Source organism: Halyomorpha halys, unplaced genomic scaffold (assembly GCF_000696795.3).
Source record: "Halyomorpha halys isolate HHAL.00 unplaced genomic scaffold, Hhal_1.1 Scaffold223.1, whole genome shotgun sequence".
In the NCBI taxonomy this organism is placed as follows: Eukaryota; Metazoa; Arthropoda; class Insecta; order Hemiptera; family Pentatomidae; genus Halyomorpha; species Halyomorpha halys.
Genome location: NW_027115445.1, coordinates 464,242 through 471,553, shown reverse-complemented (window position 1 = coordinate 471,553; position 7,312 = coordinate 464,242).

Genomic DNA, 7,312 nt, shown 5'->3' with positions numbered 1-7,312 from the left:
GCAACTAATCCTTGTTCGTTTCGAAAGGGCAACTTCCTTTCCTTTGTTGTTATTGCAATAGTCAAAAAGTTATGGCTATTGTCATAACAACAAAACATTTATTTTCTGCTATAATTATTTATCTAATTCTTTCATATTTTGTATTTATATATTGTACGTTACTACTAACGATGAGAGAAGGTTAATTATTTCAAATCAAGAAAATAAAAGGCAAATTAGAGGAAGATTAAAATAAAATTTGGCATTTAAGCACTGTCTCGACTATTTCAATGAAGATGAGACCTAGCCGATATTCAGTACCACTAGATTTTACATTATTGCAACCTGTTAAATTTAAGTCGTTTGAGCCATTTTGGAGGGAACCCTGAAAGAAGTGTAATATGGATTAATAGGTATTTCCGGAAAGTCGAATTCTGCGAAAAAGGTACTGTAACTTAAATATTTTACATCAGTTTCATATTTTTCGTTTCTGTGTTAAGCTGATTTTATAGACCATTTTGTAAAAAAATAAATTGGAATTCGTAAAGCTCCTCAAAAGTAAAAAACACAAACCATATGGAATCTAAAAGAAAATGTGGTATGGTGCACGCTTCATATAATTTTAATTTATCATCCTAGAAGTCGAAGATTCTGAACAAATTGCTGTTACTCCGTTTCTATGGAAGTTTGGGTATAATTATGTTATAACACACCCTTGACCCAATAGAAATGGCGAAGAAGGTATACCGACCTGTGTTATGTACTTAGCAGACCTTTTATAATTCATTGCAGTCCCATACGTCTACTGACATATTTGTTAAGGACTATTAAGTCATTAATTGCATGAAAAATTTTTTTTTTTTTTTTGGAACTTTTGATTATTAAAGTAATTATATCATATCTTAAAAATAAAAAATAATACGACCCTCAAAATATTGTTGTGTTAGATTAAATGGTTTTGAATCTTGTTAAAGATGTAAAGTACTCAACATGAGAAGGTCTCGACAATGCGTATTAAGTAGCTGCTTAGGAGGTGAATGGACAGGATGTGTTTTACGGAACGAGCCGTAAGCTTAGAAGTATGGAAAATTCACTCCGTAGAGAACGAGTCTAGTGATCGTGAAGGGGGTTGGCAAGTCTTACGGGAACTAGCCGTAGGTACTTGCAAGAATTTATGAGTTAAGTCCCTGCTGAGGCAGGGAACTAGTCTACAGTCGCGAAGAGGAATACAAGTCTAGTTTGACTAAAATCTGTATAAGAAATAGTGCAAATATTAATAGACGGCGTTTACCTGATAGTACAAGAGCCGGAAAGAAAAAAAGACAGTTTTCTCACCCCAATTTTTGATTACTTTTATGAAAACTGTATAATTACTAGTCAAAACTGATGAGTCTGTCAAGTATAGGGAGGAGGAATAAAAAGTGGTAGCTGTTTCAAAACCTTAATTTTTCATGAAAACTACTATTCCTATGACGGTAAAAGTCATACACTTTTCAGTACAATTATTTAGTCAACTTTAAATGATGCTCTCTTAGATTTGCTATTGTTGTAAAGATATAGAGCTCCGAATAAAAAAATAATTATTTTTCAACGTTTTGGAACATTCGCCATTTTTTATTCCTCCTATCTATACTTGGCAGACTTATCAATTCTGACTAGTAATTAAACCTAGTTTTCAATTAAGTAATCAAACATTAGGGTGAGATAACTGCCTTTTTTCTCCTCTTGGGCTCTTGTCCTATGATGACAATAGTAGTTCACCTGTTGGCTGATAGGTTGCGTCATATCAGCCGATAGTGGTTGGCAGGGCTCTAGGTTGTTATAGTATAGATCTCTTGATCTATAATATAACAATCTCCTGGTAGCTGTGTCTCTGAAATATAATTTTTTTTAAATATAAGCATGAGATTTCGTTTTACTTATGTTACTAATCTATATTATGCTATTAGTTCCAATAAACATATTTTGGTGCGTGAGTATTTGTTATATCAACCTGACTCTAATCAATGTTGGCAGATGCAAAGAAATTTTAAGGGTACAACTCTTAAGTTACTCAAAATTAATTTGATAAAATGTTTCGTTAGTAATCATCAGTTCAAAAAAATGAAGTAAAATATTCATAAAGATGGTAGTTACCGAACACCATAGGATTGTGGGATCAGTATCATTACAAGGAGTCCAGGATTACCGGATTATTAGAGAATAAATTTTAATGATAGTCTTGTTAATAAAAACATACGATAAAGGTAATTGGAAAAAACATTTCATTACATAAAATAGAGAAATCCTTTGAATTCCTCATTGATAAAGATTCAGACATAATCTTACAATTAGCTTGCATAAGCTTGGAAAAGGGTAACAGTGCAAAACCAATTCATGACATTCAGCCCTGTCCATGATGTGGGTTTATTTTCGGACATTAGGAAATTCATCTTTCACTAGTATCTTAAATCCTTTGAATATGTTAACGTTAATAGGTTTACTCATTCTTTGTAATCATTACAACCTTAAAAAGAGACTGAAATATACTTATTATTATTTTTAAAAAAACACTTTCGACAGTAAGTATTTTGATTCATATCCTTCAGATATAAGATGTTATGGAACATGGCCAGAAGTTTGGAATCTATGACTAGATGCTCCTAGCGGTTCTGGATAATATATGGCTATGCTTACAAATGATAGCACAGCCATGCACGTCTGTTTAGGTGAATAAAGTCTGAAATTTATATGGCTAATCAAAAAAATAATGAATAAAAAAAACCGACATTATATAAAGTTTTGACTATTTTTTTTTACGAACACCGTAGATATGATTTCACAACTTTAAAGGATTCTTATATTACTTCAGTGCAAATCATGTTTTTTAAAGATTATCATATATCATCAGTCTGGTATGTTACAGAAAAAAAAAAAACAGTCATCTAATCTAGTTTATTTACATTCATGGTTAGCCATTGATTTGTTCATAAATGTTTTATCGTGTAAAATACCTATCGGAATTTCCAAGGAATATACTATAAAATATGCTTTAATTTATCCGAAACAGACTCTTTTCCTCAACTGGGCGCTCATTCGTACATCTATACGTTTCGGGGTTGTAATCTTAGAAATATTTTCTAATCATTGCAATAATATTATTTATATAAATGAGGAGGAGATGGTTGAGGTTCGCTCAGTGAAGAACACAACCAATTAAAAACTTATAATAATCATATAATTATAAATTATATGATATAAAATAAGTAAAGAGTTATAACACATGTCTTCACTGACCGCACCCATCTTTTCATATATATATATATATATATATATATCCACGATGAACTATTAACTCATCAATATTATTTATAATTTGGCAAATTATTTTGTTATATATTAACAATACGAGGAACTTAAACATTAACTCTACTGCTTCAACACCATTTGACTCCTTTTAGCAACATCCTTGCGCACAACTTAATTAATATAACATAGTAGGAACATTCTATGTAGTCAATTCAGAACCTGAGAAACCTGAACTAAATTATCGTTTATAAATAATATAATATAATGTAGGGACTGTAATAATATAAAGTAAGGAGGAGAGCAGAAAGATTATCGTAAATCTAAAGGATCAGAAAAATCGCTATACGTGAAAAATAGAAATAAAAAAGAATATCCAAGAGGTGATAGAAGAAAAAAGACTCAGACAGTATGAAAGTGAAAGAGAGACAAAAGCCGGAAAAAAGGCAGTTATTTCACCCCAATTTTTGATTACTTTAATAAAAACTATTAATAATTACTAGTTAAAACTGCTGAGTCTCCCAAGTATAGGTAGGGGGAATAAAAAATGACTGCAGTTTCAAAACCTTAAAAAAACTTTAATTTTTATTCGGAGCTCCTCTATATCTTAAAAACTACCAACAACACTAGAAAATCTAAAAGAACATTATTAAAAGAAGAGTAAATTTTCTGAAATATTAGCCCTAATAGAGATATTTACGTCCAATCGTTCTCGAGATATAGCCTTTTAAAAAGCGACATCTCTTAATAATGTAGTGAAATATCAGTAGTTTATTAATTTATTTTTGGAAATCCATATCTTAGGAACTATGTGACGTACAAATGTCTATTAGCAATCAAATTAAAGCTGGTTTAATGTACTATAAAGTAGTTTTATTACCTTTAACTTCATAGGAATAGTAGTTATCATGAGATTTGCTAAAATAAGTTATTTATAGTTGATCGGACAATAAGTTTGATTTATGAAAAACTTTATTTCAGAAACCATTGGACGTACAGATGTCTGCCAGCTCTCAAATTAAAGCTAGTTAAATTTACTACAAAATAGTTAAATGTTTTTGTATGTTTATCTTTGTAGGAGTAGTAGTTTTTATGATATTTGACAATATAAACTCACAAAATGTTAATTTCTAGTTGTTCGTATAAAATGTTGGATTTTCGAAAAAATATATCTCTAGATCCATAAGACGCACATATGTCTGCCAACACTCAAAATAAAGGAAATGCAACTTACTATAAAGTAGTTTATGACACTTATCTTCGTAGGGGTAGTAGTTTTTATGATATTTACGTATGAATATAAATTTGGCAAATGCAATTTTTTAAAATAAATTCACTAACTACTGATCATTCAGTACGTCCCATACAACATTTTTATGAAATGTTGCTTTTTAAAAAACTATATTTCGAAAACTATTTAACGTAAATAACTCTATTAGGGCTCATATTTTAGCAAATTTACTCTTCTTTAAATGACGTTCTCTTAGTTTTTCTTGTGTTGTTCCTACTTTTTAAGATATAGAGCTCCGTTTTAGTTTTATCGCTTTGAAACAGCCACCATTTTTTATTCCCCCTAACTATATTTGGCAGACTCATCAATTTCGACTATTAATTATACATAGCTTTCATTAAGGTAATCCAAAATTGGGGTGAGATAACTGCCTTTTTTCTCCTCTTGGGCCCTTGTACTAAGAGAAGAGTGGTAAGAGTGTGTGATCTAGGTGGGTAAAAATTAGCTATAGCTGAAATTAATAACTAAAATTACCATGGATATGACCTTTATTCATGAATGAATCATTTATAAATAAACATCGTATCTACGACAGTTTTAGCTATCAGTTTCAACTATAGCTAATGTTTACCCAACTCTGGTGTGTGAGGAGAAGACCTCCAAACAGATGGATGGGTGGAGTGGTGCAGAGTATGACTGGCAGGAAGACACGATGGACTGGGAGAGATGGACGAACATGCTAATATTCACAGAGAGTTTAGCCGAGGAAATCTCCGTAGCGAATAAATGCCTTTAAGATATGTTATATTATATCGTCCTAATAATAATGCAATACACACTAACCCAAAAACTTTGAAACGTAATAAATTCTGTTATAAAATGTAAATGGAATCTAAAGTTAAAATCTGTACCGCGACAAACCCATGTAGAGTTAAGGGTGCAGCACTTTGTAAGTAAGTACTGTAGCAACTGTTGTGGTAGGAGGTAATTTGGTCAAAATCACGTTCGACTGCCAGAATTTACACAATTAAGAGAATTAAGAATTTATGAGGCTTGGCGGACACAGGAGGGTTCCAGAACCCAGGGGGTTACGGCTACAGTGTAATAGAAAACAATTTTCTGTCTAGCCAGAATCGAATCCGGGTCCATGGAGCTATACATACAAATAGGAACAAACAAATAATTACATTTATTTTTTGCTAAATTTAAAATTTAAAATAAATTATAAATTAAAAAATTTAAAAATTATAAAATGTAACACATCTTCATCCAATCATTTAGTTGACCGTAACATTAAAATTAAATTGAATACTGTTAGCTTTTAAAAAATGCTGATTAACCACTATCATACCCTTAATTTTGACATACTAATCCACACACACACATTAGGCTTAAAAGTATAAAAAAAGTTTATGGGTTTAGCTATGAAAAATTTGTTTTCTAATAAATCTAGTATACTAAATAGGAATGATTGTGTTTAAGATGTTATTTTACTTAAAGTTTAATTTATTTATTATAGTTATTTTTTCTTCTATTTCTTATTTTGTTATCATTTAATTTATATATTCGTAAATATGGTATGAAAGAGCTCTATGATCCCTATTACCATTAGCTATACATATAGTGTTAATGAGCCCTATGATCCCTATTACCATTAGCTATACATATAGTGTTAATGAGCCCTATGATCCCTATTACCATTAGCTATACATATAGTGTTAATGAGCCCTATGATCCCTATCACCATTGTCTATAAATATAGTGTTAATGAGCTCTTTGATCCCTATCACCATTTTCTATAAATATAGAGTTAATGAGCTCTATGATCCCTAATACCATTTTCTATAAATATAGTGTTAATGAGCTCTATGATCCCTAATACCATTTTCTATAAATATAGTGTTAATGAGCTCTATGATCCCTATTACCATAGTAGCATCGTGTCTTACCACCGTGGCACCGCGCTAGCCGAATGGCATCCCTAAAAGAAATCTTATTTTATCTGTAGATGATTGATTGACAATATGTGAATTTGATGGAGATGGTCAAGGCTGTAATTAAGAACAAAAATAGTTTCAACTATTTGTTGATTGCAAACCTTTCGATCCACAACGCAAGTATTCATCAGGGCTGTTTGTGATAGGTGGAGATGCACACCAATGGGCTCTTAAATCTCTACCAATTACTAAAGCACTAATGAAGACTGACAATCTTCTTCAAAATCTTATATTGTATGATTATAAAAAAAAGTTATATATCTTTTAGACGCGTGCTAGCCGAGAATATTAAAAATCATACATCAGAATTAATTATCATATACGTCTTATTAAAATATCATGAATTAATTGAGTATTTTCAGATGTTTTAAGAGAGTAAAGTGAAAATTTTCTCTTAAGGTGCGAATGACCTTTAATCACCTTATCGATTTCAGACAATGCAATGCATAGCTGAGCCTAAGATTTATTATTAACTCCTGTAAACTAGATACAGTATTAAAAAAAAATCTATTTGGGTGTTTGTTCGTTTTTATCCTTTCGGATACATTCTGGAGATGATGAAATCCTTGGATGGGAGAACAATATCACAAAAAATAAATATGGAAACTAGAGAAATAAATTTTCTGAGCATTATTAGTTATAAAAATTACAAAATCAAAATACTAAATATTATTGTAATGAAATTTTATATTATGTTAACATTATCATTTATTGCATATGTTCTTTAGAGATGGTGAGAACGAATTTAAACTTTGTGACCTCTAATTTTCCCCAGAAAAATAATTCAATAAAGCTCAAAAAATGAACCTTTTTTTTCTAA